At 51.1% G+C, this 14,577-nt stretch overlaps 1 protein-coding gene across 5 annotated transcripts in view; it reads right to left on the bottom strand.

The window, feature by feature from the left end:
• LIMS1 (LIM zinc finger domain containing 1) overlaps positions 1 to 14,577 on the bottom strand; it is a 94,708-nt gene that overhangs the window by 59,111 nt on the left and 21,020 nt on the right. Inside the window, exon 1 of one of the 5 annotated variants that reach the window (XM_032652075.1) lies at positions 5,721 to 5,856. The exons of 3 other annotated variants lie outside the window; for them this stretch is intronic. The gene's annotated coding sequence lies outside the window, so the exon portion shown is untranslated. Of the gene's footprint in view, positions 1 to 5,367; positions 5,547 to 5,720; positions 5,857 to 14,577 lie in introns of those variants that run through there. One more of the 5 variants, XM_032652074.1, reaches the window with a different exon arrangement.

Raw genomic sequence — 14,577 nt, 5'->3', positions numbered from 1 at the left:
CTTAACTGTCCTATTTAGTACAAGGCTTCTAAAAAATCCTCAGAAATGCAGTTGCCATTATAATCGTGTGTTGTGGTAGAGGCTGGGAGTACGAATAACCTGACGTTATAAGAAAATTTTCGTGTACGTGCTTCCGTGCATTTTTCTGTGAAGGTCGATAAGCCTCAGCGCCCCAGAGTGCTCTGGACTAGTAAGTCCAACTAAGACGGTAACGACCCATCTAACTGCTCCAAGCACCTCCAGACTCTTTTCTCCACGCCCTCGTTGTGCGCACTCCTACCAGGGATACAGGACGGGAGACTGAACCCACCCACATGTTATGTAATCATTTTACACTCAGCTAAGCTTCCTAAAGGGTCTGCCACGCCCCCACCCCGTCTGCACAACGCTGTCAGCAGGCACGCTGTCACCTCCAGGGGATGCTACCACTGACGCGACCACCTGATCTGACATAAAACTCTCATCTTCTCACCTGTGCAACTGAGAAAACTGCGTGCGTCTTTCCAACTGGTTTGGCCAACCTATCGCTGTGACACCTCAAGGCTGAGAGGAGGGGCTGACAAAGCCAGAGTGATGGGGGGCAGGGGGAGGTCTCCTGCCTCCACAAACAGCCCCTCAGCCTCTCCAGTAAGTTTCAACTGTGAACCCGCATTCTGGAATATGACCCTGTGGGGTGGATTAAAAAGGCTGAGGTTTTTTTTTGTTTTGTTTTTTGTTTTTTTTGCTGTACGCGGGCCTCTCTCTCACTGCTGTGGCCTCTCCCGTTGCGGAGCACAGGCTCTGGACGCGCAGGCCCAGCGGCCATGGCTCACGGGCCCAGCCACTCCGCAGCATGTGGGATCTTTCCAGACCGGGGCACGAACCCATGTCCCCTGCATCGGTAGGCGGACTCTCAACCACTGCGCCACCAGGGAAGCCCAAGGCTGAGTTTAAGGATCATTTTCTGGACTTCGGAATTGAGGTTCAGTAAGATTAACTGCCCCCCCCCAAACAAGCAAAAATACCTAAAGTGAGGGGACTCTGCTCTGGCCACTCGGCTCTGTTAACTTTAATTAGAACAAATTATTTTTGGTGTCCTGGATAGGGAGGATGCTTAATGATGTACAGTCGCTAACCCTTAAAGGCTGCACATCGTTAAAAAGTATTTTACGAAAAGAGGGAAAGTAAGTTGTATTGAAAATCCTCATCTTTGCAGAGAATTGCCAAAATAAATAATTATTTTTAAAGCTATATTTGAGGTATATATTGAAGACTAACATCGAATAATAACTTACTTTTTTGCCCTTTTTTCTTATCACAGAGTATCCTCAACAACTCATTTACGAATGGGAAAAAAAAATGAGGCTCTAAATCCTAACAAAGTGATGTCTCTTGCAGGAATAGAAAAATCCATCCTAAAATTCATAGGAACTTCAAGGAACCCCAAAAAGCCAAAACAATTTTGAAAAAGATGAAGTTGGATGTCTCACACTTCCTGATTTCAAAACTTACTACAAAGTTCCAGTAATCTAAATAGTGCAGTGCTGGCATAAGGACAGACACACAGACCAATGGAAGAGAACGGAGGGCCTGGGAATAAACCCTCACAAATATGGTCAAATGATTTTCAACAAGGGTGCCGAGGCCACTCAATGCGGAAAGTGCAGTCTTTTCAACAAATGGTGCTGGGAAAAGTGTATGTCCACATGCAAAAGACTGAAGTTGGACTCTTTATATCATACTATAAACAGAAATTAACTCCAAATAGCCCAAATAAAACTCTTAGAAGAAAATATAGGAGAAAAACTTCATGACAGTAGCTGTGGTTATGATTTATTGGATATGACACCAAAAGCACAGGCAACAAAAATAAAAACAGACAATGGGAACTACACCATCATTACAAACTTCTGTGCATCGAAGGACACAATCAACAGAGTGAAAAGGCCACCTACAGAATGGGAGAAAATATTTGAAAATCACGTATCTGATAAGTTCATATCTAGAATCTATAAAAAACTCACACAACTCAACAGAAACCAACCAGATTAAGTGGGTATAGAGGGGAAAAGACTGGAAGACAGAAGTGAAATAGGGCAAAGAGGACAAAGTAGGCAGAACCACAGGAAGAAAAGGAGGAAGGGGAAATTCCAAGAACATTTAAAAATAATTTCTGTTTTGCTGGAAGAGACGTGTGCACTGTGGTGGATCTTGCCCGCAGAGGAGCTGAGATCCGTGGAAATTCCCATGTAAGGACGCCTGCTCATGGCTGTTTCCGCAGGCGGACGCCACAGCTGCTCATCTGAGTGAGGCATTAGGCATCTGGAGGAAAAGATTCTTTGGCAACAGTGTCCATATATACATTAAAGGCTGTGGTTTCCATTCTTAATGGCCAGTAGATTTGCCAAGACAAGTCATGCCGCCCAAGTATGTGGTTCAGCGTCTGGCAGTCAAGGTCTCACAGTTTTCCTGTGGTCACTGCTAGCAGTGGAGACTGAGGTCGCGTGACTTTACTGCTCTCCACGAACGGCCCCTCAGTCAGGAACGTGCTCACACGTGCGGTGATGTTCTGCCATCCGTAAACGGGACCTTTCTATCTCAGGCGAAGCTGCTTCCTGCCCACCCAGAATCCCTCCCAAGGGCTTCAAACAGAGCCTCTATGTTTGGATGAGTCTCAGTAACCTCTCCTTAGGTCTACGCTGTGCAGCTTGGTAGCTACCAGCCACACACAGCAACTCAGGTGAGGCGAGTCCAAATCGAGGCATGCTGTAAGTGTAAAGTACATTCGGGATTCCAAAGATTTAGTTCCCAGAAGCGTAAAGCATCTCAGTAACTGTTAATGTGACCACAGGATGTATATAGTTGGGACACGACAGTAGTTTGGCATTTTGAGTTAAACCTAATATATTATTCAAGTTAGTTTCGCCTGTTCTTTCTGCACGTGGCTGCTAGGAAAACTTAAACTACACAGTGGCCGTGGCTCACGTGACATGTTATTGGACAGGCCGTTCTAGATAAGGTCACAGGCCCCGTTTAAGGAATCAAGAAACGTGGCCCAGAAATCATCCTGAGGCCAAGGCACTGAAGACTCAGGCGACCCCGTCCAAACTCAGGGTAACGGGAGCCTTTGATTCTCTTCACTGTAACCACACAGCCCGGGGTGGGGCTGGGAGGGCAGCCTGGGCTGGGACCCCTACCCTCAGCAGCTGGGGCAGGTTCGACTCCGGCCTTAACGCGCGCACATGAAGCTCCCTCAGGGGTTGCCAAGGACTAGAACCCAAGGAAAGCATTTCCACGGTCAGCATGGGGGAGTGCGTTCTCAGTAAGGGTGCTGCCCTTTCCTTTAAGGTCTTAGAAATCCCGTGGACACGCTCAGTGGCTGATTCAGTCACCCAGGGGTTAGTCAGAGAGCCTGGATCCTGAGTCTCTTTTTTCCTTCCTCTCCACTCCAACCACATCCATGGAATTCAGTCTCACAGGGCAGGGCGTGTGCAAAGCTTTCCGAGCGAACCCATCCCCTCCCACAGCTGCACTGCCGGCTCCGGTCCTCCATCAGCTTCTCCCACCTCCTCGCACTGGTCCATGAACTCACAGATCAGTACAAATAACTCCAAAATTCTGGCGGCGGCTCATGTTCTCCTTAGGACCGTTATTAATAACTGGCTGCTACCGCCCACATTTAAGTGTAGCTCTGCCATAACTGTAGCTACTTCCTGCCCACGCCTGCAGTCTCCTAAGACGCATGGATACGTCCTTTATTCACCACAGGATCTGATCAGATGCACCACAAATGACGACCTTTACAGTGGCCTGAGAAATAAGTCAGACTCAACACTGATTTTCAATTACTGGCCAGGCCAATCAGGATTACAAGGAATTTGAAAAGCACCCTAAGATATCCTGACTTGGCAGTCTGGACTTTATTTCTGGCTGGTTTGTGGAAAAGCCACTTTTATGATTTCCTTGCAGCTGTTGCTAGCAACGTGCTGGGCTGGCAGCCCTGAAGACTGAATTTCCTGCTTCGATGATGTCATTTTCTTTTTTTTTCTTTTTCTTTTTTTTTTTGCGGTACGCGGGCCTCTCACTGTCGTGGCCTCTCCTGCTGCGCAAGGAGCACAGGCTCCAGACGCGCAGGCTCAGCGTCCATGGCTCACAGGCCCAGCCGCTCCGCGGCACGTGGAAGCTTCCTGGACCGGGGCACGAACCCGTGTCCCCTGCCTTGGCAGGCGGACTCTCAACCACTGCGCCACCAGGGAAGCCCCTTGCTATTTTTTTTTTCAATGATGCCATTTTCTTATTCTCCACCCAACTTTCCCCAAATATTCACCATCACTTATTACGAGTGCCAACCCTTCTGAAGGTCTGGCTTAAGGAAGCTCACTGTGCGTGGATCCCTCCCAAAAGGACAGCAAGGTCAGGTCGGGGCAGGGGGAGTGGAGGGGGAACTGCAGGATTGCCCCCCAACCACGCCCCTTTAGAGAAGGTGGAGGAGGGGCAGGGCAGAGGCAGGAAGGGGAAGGGAAGGGAGGGGAGAAGACTGAAGGAGGAAAAGGCCAAAGGCAGAAAGAGGCCGGTGCAGCAGCGGTTGGGCTGTGGAGGCTCTGAAGAGGAGAGATTCTCAGGTGCTAAACAGAACGCGGCTCCTTCGAACCCTGAGACACGTTCAAATGGTGCAGAGTAGGGCTTCCCTGGTGGCGCAGTGGTTGAGAGTCCGCCTGCCGATGCAGGGAACACGGGTTTGTGCCCCAGTCTGGAAGGATCCCACATGCCGCGGAGCGGCTGGGCCCGTGAGCCATGGCCGCTGAGCCTGCGCGTTCGGAGCCTGTGCTCCGCAACGGGAGAGGCCACAGCAGTGAGAGGCCCGCGTACCGCAAAAAAAAAAAAAAAAAAAAAATCATGTAATAAAATGCCAAAAAGCATCCCTAAGGTCTTTTATAGAAAAAGTCTCTGCAGGACCATAAACTCTATGGCACTGAACATTATCAAGGTTGTTAATATTTTCTCTGCAAACATGGAGTATAACCTCCCTTTCTCACCCACCCTTGCTGTGAAACCCATAAAACATACAGTTGCTTTTACAGACATTCGACAATACACACCCACAGGAAGTAACGACCACATCGTTGCCCTCTGCAGCAAGAAGCAGACATTAGCACGGCCGAAGGCTACTAGGAGACCATTCTGCTACTGTACTTGCAAGTTTGGACCAGTGTCTTTGAGGTCTGTTTTCAAATGACTGAGAAGGACAGGTCAGGGGGTAACAAACCCAGAAACACAGCAGAAGCCTGCGACTGGCTGCTCTGGGCTGTCACCTCCACTGCTCTGGAGGCCACTGCCCATCTTCTCCCCTGCACACGCATGGCCACACCTCTGCAAAGAGGTCCTTACCTGCTGCCTCCAGACTCAGGAATGGGGGACCCCTCTCTGCGTCTGTCCTTACTCGCTTCATTTATCAGGGCTCCAGAAGCTGGGTTCCCATCACAGCAAGCTATCTTTAAAGCTCCTGTTTCCTACACTGCATAGAACTTCCTCATCTCGGCTCAGTGTCTGTTGCCCCGAACTATATTTAAGCTGATGAAGCCACATCGAGGGTTCTTCCTGCACGCAGTCGAGCCACGTGACAGTGTTACACGATAACCCCGCAGCCCTGAAGCAAGACAACACCCCCAATGTCACAACTCACATCCTGTTGGCTTGTTTTACATACTTTACTAAGTCAAGAAGTTCATCCACAAACTTACCGAAAGCACTTGTAATATGCAGGAAAATATTGAGGAAAATAAATAATAACTGGTCAGCACGCAAGGAGCTGAACCCCTTTGGGTCTTGACGACACCTTCACATGTGAACTGACCGAGCATCTCTGAAGCCTTCTCTGGCACATCAGGTCAAGCAGCTGGTCTTTATTCATCTTTCCAGTGACGTGGCCCAACCCAGAGCCGGGCGGCCGCCCTCTGTCAGGCTGAGCGGTGGAAACAGCTCCTTCTGTCCTGGCTGACTCACAGCCAGGGCCGCCTCGTGCCAAGTTTCCACGGAAGAATAAAGGGGTCTTTGCTAGAGATGCAGGAAGAACTCGGGAGCCACTAGGTCAACCTTTCTGCAAGAACACAGCTTCCCCACCCGGATTCACCGAGAACACAAGGCCAGTCCTTAACCACCTCCTTTACTACAGAGCAGATTCCTGGGTTACAGGCCCTGAGGCTAATCTTTGAAAACAAGAAAACAACCCATGGCCTCTGCTTGTCCTCCAGCATGGCAGGCCCCTTGCAGGGCATCTGACCTCAGGGGGCCTGACGCCTAGTAGGCAAGCCAGGGCAGAGAAAGCTCTGAGATTCGGGGCTCAGCCCTGAGCTTCACCCTGACCCTCAGGACTGGTGGGGATTTCTCACACGATACACGCACAGTAAACTTCCAGCCAGGACCTTCCTCTGGGGTTTTCCCTGGTGGCGCAGTGGTTAAGAATCCGCCTGCCAATGCAGGGGACACGGTTCCGAGCCCTGGTCTGGGAAGATCCCATGCACCGCAACCAAGAGTAGCCCCCGCTCGCTGCAACTACAGAAAGCCTGTGAGCAGCAACGAAAACCCAACGCAGCCAAAAATAAAATATAAAATAAATAAATAAATCTTAAAAAAAAAAAAAAAAGGGAGAATCTTCCTCTGGCCTTGATTTTTACTCCCTTTCAGGAAGCGGGCAGTGCAGGCCGGTCTGTGGGGAGAAACAGGCCCTCGTCCCCAATTCCTGCCCCAGACACAAACCCTGGGAAGCAGCCACGATCTCTCTCAGGAGAAGAACAGAACGGAAGTCTCAGGAGCTGCAGCCCCGGGATGTGGAATTCTCCCTAAGAATGTAGCTTATGCCACTGCAGTTAACACCCAAGAGGGGAACGCTCACATCTTGGCCCTATTCGTGACTGATCACGGGCACCGCAAAGGACACCCACAGGGTGTGTGGGCAGGGTGTCCAGACGGCCACCTGGAGTCCCTCCTCCTTTCCAGATGGTTCTCTAAGGGCAGCCCAGTCGTTCTCCAACTCTCTGCCGTCAGGAGACACCTCTTATTAAGGTCCCAGTCACCTTTTAAAAGACAAAACCAGGAGGCCGTTCTCAATCCTTTCCTCATGTTTGACTTTATAAACAAGGCTCCCCAGCAAGTCCCAACTCAATTCCCTCAGCCTCCAGACGGCCCCGCCCGCATCAGGGTCACCCATCACTGTCTCCTGCAGGACCCCTTCCGCTCCCGCCTTTAGGAGAGAGAAGTCCCCATCCTGGCTCCACTGTCTCCCCGTGACCCCCATCCTCACGGCTCCACTACCTCCTCTGTGCCAGCAACGCCAACCAGACCCCCCCAACTTCACGGTCAGGCACCAAACTGTCTGCGGGCTACGGGACATCCTCACCAGCACCTCAAAGCCCGGAGGATTAAATGAAACTGCCCGCACCGGCGCCTGCACCCTCCAGTGAGCCTCCTGTGGCCCGGCCATGCGCTCCAGCCACTAGCCGGTGAGCTCCCGGCCACCGTGCCTTCCTGTCCTCAGACCCCCCCTTCTGCTCAGTCTGGCTCCTGAGCAGTTTTCCCATTTCTTCTCTCCTACCTCACCGTTGTTGGACCCCTGCTGCCCGCCTGGCCTGCGGTTCCCGGGTGCCCGGCCGGTGCCTGTGATCAACCCCCAGAGACCCGGCCAGCAAGGACTCCCCAGGAAGCGGGTCCCTAACCAACGGGCTCCGCTCAGCACGGAAGCTCACCTGCAGCCCCCGGCCCACCCCGCCCCCATCCTCTTCTCTGGACACTCCCGCCACTCAGGCAGTGCAGCCCGGCAGCTGCACACGCGCGTGCACACACAGTGCGCTCACACGCGCACGCACGCACGCACACACAGTGCGCTCACACGCGCACGCACACGCACGCACGCACAGACACACACAGGCACACGGTGCGGGGGGCTGCAGCGCACACTGGCCTCTCGGCCAGGAAGACCCTCCCCACGTGACCTCACCGACATCCCTGCACACGGCGGGGGCACCGGGTTCGCAGGACCCCGACCCTCGCGCTTCTGCTGCACGGCTTTCTTTCCTGCGCTCCGGGGAGCTGGACTCCCGCCCGTCCAGGCCCCGGGCCCATGCCTGGCACACACTGGGCACTTGGCAAAGTTCAACGAAACCGAGTCTGTAGGAGGGGTGGCGGTTTGAACCTCTTGGATGAGGACGGTGGTGCAGGTGGAAGTTCCAGACTCCTTACGGCCCCTAGGGAGAAGCGTCAGAAGACAGCCGCGGAGGTCAGAGCACAGCCGCCACGTGAAAGCCTGGCTCTCAAGAACAGGACGCCTCTCAGAGCGGGGACGGGGCTGTCACCCTGGAGCTGGACAGGGGCTGCAGTGCACAGCGGTGCCTGGTACACCCGCAGGCGGACAGCAAGCAGGGAGGCCCACAGCCGAGGCCCAGCATCCTCCACCAGGTGGAGCTTCCGCTCCGTGTCACCCCTGCCTCAGGCTGCGCGCCTGGTAACGGGACCGTCTTCCCCACCCGTCCGCGGCCAAGCTTGTGTTTTCCTTGGCAGGCCTCACACAGACAGAAAGCAGTCAGGTTAAATGCCTTCCACGGGGTACCCCCTGAGTGCACATGGATCTGGTTTATATAACACGTTCCATGTCATTGCATGTCTTTCCCTCTCTGCCTTTTAAAAACTCTGGAGTAATTTCACCCAACTTGTTTTACTCAATCTATCAAGTGCTACTGAATCTCTCCATCTTTAAATACTCTTCTTAATCCTGACTATGAAACAGATTTATAACCCCCCAAATTTGTCATATTCATCCCTATATATAAGCTTTCCTTGAGGTCTCTGCTCTATTTCACTGGAAAAAATATTAGTTTACTTTACCAGCCATCTCTCATTTAAAAACAAACAAACAAAACAAAACAAAACAAAAACCTTTCCAACAGATTGTAATCAATGTCTTAAAGGCTTTGAGCTTCTAAATAGGATAAAAAAGAAATTAATACCACTTATGAGAGTAAAGATTAAAGTAAAATCCCAAGCAAACTTTGTGCTTCACTCAATTTACAAATCTCAGGGCATTCCCAGAAAACTTAGTGTTAATTAAAACTGTGTAAAAGTACTCTGTGATCATATCTAAGATAAAAGTATGTGCTATGCTCAGAGAATTATAAAAACGTTTTTCCCCTTTTTGTTTTAACTTGAACCACAGTCCTGTGGATGCAAACTTTGTGACATCCAGCATCGCTGACGTTATCCTGCATCCCTGGCCCCATCCAGTATCCCTGAACCCATCCAGCATCCCTGAACCCATCCAGCATCCCTGATCCCATCCAGCATCCCTGGCGCCATCCAGCAACCCTGGCCCCATCCAGCATCCCCGATCCCATCCAGCAACCCTGGCCCCATCCAGTAACCCTGATCCCATCCAGCAACCCTGGCCCTAGCCAACTCCATATCTACATGCCCCAAACCGTCAAGGTAACAAAAAATGCCCACAAGTTCCCAGTGGCTCCTTAGGGAACAGCTCTAGCCCCACTGAGAACTACTGACCCGGAGGGTTTCTGAGGCCATCAAGCTACCTAACGGCAAAAGCGCTGACTGAGTATCTGAGGGACCCTCTGTTGCAGGCCTCCCCTCCACCCCAAGCCCCCTGCTCTGCCTGCCCCTCCCCCACCGAGTGCAGACAAACGTCACACTGGCCTCGGTTCAGTCCCTCTGTCCCCTGAGGTAGGTGTCCTGTTAGTGTTACCCTGCAATTTCTCCTGTCCTGTTGGCACCTCTTTGGGGCTGGGTTTGGCTACAGACTCAAGAATATTGTATCCCACGTTATCCAAGCAGCCCCCCTGACTCTCAGGAAAGACTAAACAACCCTGGTGACTCAGATTCTGACTTCTCGACAGTCATTACAGATCAAAACATACAATTCTTTAGAGGAAAGAGGGCCTAAGAGGAAAAGGGAGCACAGGAGGGCGCAGCTGCACTGCCCCGCCCACAGGTCAGCATCCTGTCCAGACCCTCAGCCCCCACGGCAGCACCATGAGGCCGCGGCGGAACAAAGGCCCCGACAAACTCCCCGGAGGGAAGGGGAGAGCTGAGGACATCGGGATGGCTACAAGGCCGGGAACGGAGAGGGAGCCACGCTGGGTGGGCGTGAGTGGGGAGCCAGGCCTGGCCGCACAGGCATCGGGCCAAGCTTGCTGCCTCCTGTTGCCCCTGTCTGAAGAAAGGTTAGTTCCCGTTTTTATCCTATGTTTGCAAATGTATAAAAAAAAAGGGAGGCGTGGGTGTGGTTGGGGGAGGGGTGAGGAGGCCAAGCACAGAGGACCTGGGGGCAATAAAAACTTTCTGCATGCAGAGGCCATAACGGTGGATGCACGTCATTACACATTTCTCAAAAGCCACAGAATGTACCACGCCAAGAGTGAACCCTAACGTAAACTAGGGACCATGATCTATCAAGGTAGGTTCATCAATTATAATAAATGCACCATCGGGGGGGATGCTGATAATGGGGGAGGCTGGGCGGGGGGGCAGGGTGTGTATGGGAAATCTCTGCACCTGCCCCTCAACTTTGCTGTGACCCTAAAACTACACTAAAAAATAAAGTCTTTAAGAAAAATTAGCAAGGCTGTAAAAACTGAATGATACTCAAGTAGTCCCCAACTCAAGCATCAAAAATTTGAAGCCAATTCTGTTTACAATTTTGCCATTTCCACAGGAGCCATATCATAAATTTCATTAATAAAATCATGACCAACCCACAAAAGCTTGCTCAAGTCCAAACTGTAGCTGAAAAGGGAGACGGCATAGCAGCAATCCAGGGATGATCACCTCGGACAAATTACGTCACACTCCTCGTCTGTAAAACAGGTATGGGAATACCCACCATGGGAATTTCATGTGGTGTTCAAGTGAGAAAGTTACACCCGACAGTCATGAGTGACAACGCCCCGAACCCAATCTGGGGCCGAGTGACAGGCAGAGGGGAGTCCAGGGTTCAGCAGCCTGGACCACGGGTACAGGGTCTGTGTGGAAGGGGGGTCCTGGGCAGCGGGAGAGGGGCCAGAGGGAGAAGAGCCCCCAGCCAGGGCGCCTGTTGACCCAGAGGAGAGGCGTCTGCTAAGTACGGGTTGTGGTGAGCGGGGAGCGCCTTACACAGCCCATCACTGCCAAGGGCACATATGCAAGAGCAACTCCAAAAGGTTTCCAGAGCTTCAATCATCTGTTCTCCTGTGAAAAGTCTCTCCCTGATGTTATCTAGCTTTCTATGGCCCCTAGAGAAAGTTCATCCACTTAAAAATGGAAACTCAGCCACAAAATTCATGTATTCTCTACCCTTAGGAAAAAGATATTCAAAGCCTTGGAAAATATCCAGACCTAATCCAAAGCAAAGTCCACAAAGAGAGCAGACTTTCAGCCTAATTCCCTGACACACGTAAACTGCACTCCCAAATGGATTTCCACTGTATTTGGATTCAGGCATCTTTTAAACCAGGAGCACGGAGACTGAATAAAGACTTTAAAGCATGATAAAGATAAAGAAAAAAGCCAAATTTGAGTTCAAACCCACATCAGCCATCTACTACCTGGGAGAAAGGTCTTTAACTTCACTGAGCTCCTCAAAAACCTCCGGGAGCCTCACCATCACTGCTGGCGTTGATGGTGGGGGTGGGGGTGGGTCTCTCCTCTGCCCCTTCGTATCTTTGCTCAGAGGTCATGGCGGTGAAACCTTCCCCAACCTCCCACCCCAGACCTTCCTCCAACTTACGTCTCTACCCATCACTTATCACCATCTAATGCGTCTCATTTGTTTGGTTATGATCTCTCCCCACAACAAAGACATAAGCCCCCTGAGTATGGGGAGTTTCATCTGCTCTACTTCCTGCTGTATCCCCAGAGACTGGGACATATCTGGCCCAGAGTAAGGTTTCAGACATATTTAACTGACTACGTGAATTCAAGTGAATTAATTCACCCCTCCGCTGAGAATCATACACTGTGTGATCAAGCAGAATTTTATTCCAGAGCTGTAAGGGTGGTTCAATACCAGGAAATCAAGCACTGTGATACAGCACATTAACAAAATGAAGAATAAATATCATATGACCATCTCAATAGACGCAGGGAAAGCCTTTGAGAAAATTCAGCATCTATTCATGAAAAAAAAAACTCTCAACAAAGTGGGTATGGAGGGAACATACCTCAACATAATAAAGGCTGTACATGACAATCCCATAGCTAACATCATAAAAATAAAAATGTTTTGCACACTGACCGGCACACAGTAAGTACTCAACTATTGTTAGTTTCCTTTCAGTTCCCAGGTCAAGATAATTGGCCAACAGCTGCTGAACACTCCAAGTGGGAAACTCTAAAAGCACTGTCAAATATCACTCTACCCAGTGAAACAAACAGGAAAAGCAGAGCTGCCTATCACAGTACTACTCAGTGTAGCTGCGACCGTGAGATTTTCTTTTCCACCTACAATGAGATCAGCGCAGAAGTTGAGAACAGGTATAAAGTTACTAATTTGACAGAGAAACTTTACATCTTCTGAATCTAAAAAGAAAAAAATTGAGATTTGTACTCATATGATTTTTTTTCACTTCATTTTTCTAGTAACCCATTTTTATTGTCTTTTACAGACGCATCGGTCCACAATGGACAGGAATTTTTTTTTTTTTTTTAAAGAAAAGCCTCACCCTTCACTACAGTCTGGAAAGCGCTGGTCACGCACACCTGCCGGGGCCCAGGAAGCCACAGAGAACCAGCAAAGCTCGCTCGCACTGCATGTGCGGAACTGCAGATCGGGCCGGGCTCTAGGCCAAGAGACGATGGACGAGGGGTGGGCGGAGACGTAGGCTCGGCCAGGAGCTGCCTCTGAGGTCCAGGCCGGTTCCAGAACATTCCCTAAGACAATGTTTCTCAGATTCTCCTATGACTGCAGTGGCAAAGGAATCAGAGGCCCGGGGGGAGAGGATGACAAAGGAGCACGAGGGGCCTTGGGGCTGATGGGCTGCACGGAACCACCCTGTTGGCAGAGATGACGTCACGAGGAAAAACTGACAGTGTGAAGCTCAGTACGCAGCTTACGTGCGCCAGTTACACCCCAGTACAGGGAAATTCCTGGAAGGCGAAGGAGAGACATAAGGCACAGAAGATGGATGCGAAGTCAGGTCAGGATGAACAGGCTGCGGTTCCTCAAGTCCTCCGTCCCCAGCAGCTCTGACGGGGCACGTGCAGCACCGCCAGCGCACAGACGTGAGCTGCAGCGCACTTACTGCTCGTGTGTCTGCGTCTCATCACGGTTTTGCACCCGCTGCACTAAATTCACACTGTCCGGGAGAACTTCACCCTTTACCCACCTTTTCTAACAGGTAAGGGTCAGTGGTCCTTAACCTACAGGCAGGCTGTTGGTCGGATCTGGCCAAGCTCCCAAAGGACACACGACTCCGAGGGAGACCTTCCCCGTCGGCCACTTGCAGGACTGTCTCTGGGCTGCCTGCCCCTCCACCCCCGGGGCAGCTCCCCCAAATGAGGACTTGAGCCCACGCCTCTCTGTGTGTACCTTCTTATCGTACAGGATTATGTGCTAAATGCGCAAAGCTAAAGAGCAAGAGCCTTCCAAGAAAGAGCAGATGAAATGTTTGAGGTTCACTGTCTAAAACAGTGGTCACTCTCTTTTACCACCGGCTGGGAGCGTTTCCGGAACGTCCCGTGAGGCTGCTTCGGTCCCTCCTGAACGCGACCCCAGAGGAAGGTATCACAGCATCTCCATGGGACTGCACTGCCCACCTGGCGTCAGTCGTGTGGGGATGAGCGACTACAGCCGTCCGTGTCTATTTTCGGGGGTATCCACACTGTTTGCAAACAGCTCCAAGACAACATCCAGAATAGTGGAACAGGAATGAAACGTGGCTCAAGACACTTCTCAGTTACCATCCGCCCCTATGGGACCCACAGAAGTCCTGCTACTTCCACTCAAGACGCAATGTGGTCGAGGACCTAGACCCATAAATTACATAATAATTCACCCCAGCCTTAAAAGACCTCTCTCTTCCTGCAGGTAACCTCCAAAGACTATCTAAAAAGACCACCTTGGGCTTCCCTGGTGGCGCAGTGGTTGAGAGTCCACCTGCCGATGCAGGGGACACGGGTTCATGCCCCGGTCCGGGAAGATCCCACATGCTGCGGAGAGGCTGGGCCCGTGAGCCGTGGCCGCTGAGCCTGCGCATCCGGAGCCTGTGCTCCGCAACGGGAGAGGCCACAACAGTGAGAGGCCCGCATACCTCAAAAAAAAATAATAATAAAAAAAAAAAAAGAGAGAGAGAAATGCCAGAACAACAGAGGCATTGAGCATTATAAAAACATGAGCAAGCTCTGCTGGGCTGTTAGAACGGAGCCTACAATCCAAGGGAGGGAAGGGTAAACACTTGTACATCTGTGATTACCTGCCAGTAGACATCAGGGATGCTGCAGCAAGAATGCCCACGATGACCTTCCTCTCGCTCCTGAACCTGCAATGTCTCAGGTGTCTAACACTCCAAGGTTATTTCTCTTTGCTGGAAAGTGTTAACATCTAATCGTCCAAGGTCATCTCTC

Source organism: Phocoena sinus, chromosome 13 (assembly GCF_008692025.1).
Source record: "Phocoena sinus isolate mPhoSin1 chromosome 13, mPhoSin1.pri, whole genome shotgun sequence".
NCBI classification, from domain to species: domain Eukaryota; kingdom Metazoa; phylum Chordata; class Mammalia; order Artiodactyla; family Phocoenidae; genus Phocoena; species Phocoena sinus.
The sequence above is the reverse complement of the archived record's forward strand: the minus strand, read 5'-3'. Positions and strand labels throughout refer to the sequence as shown.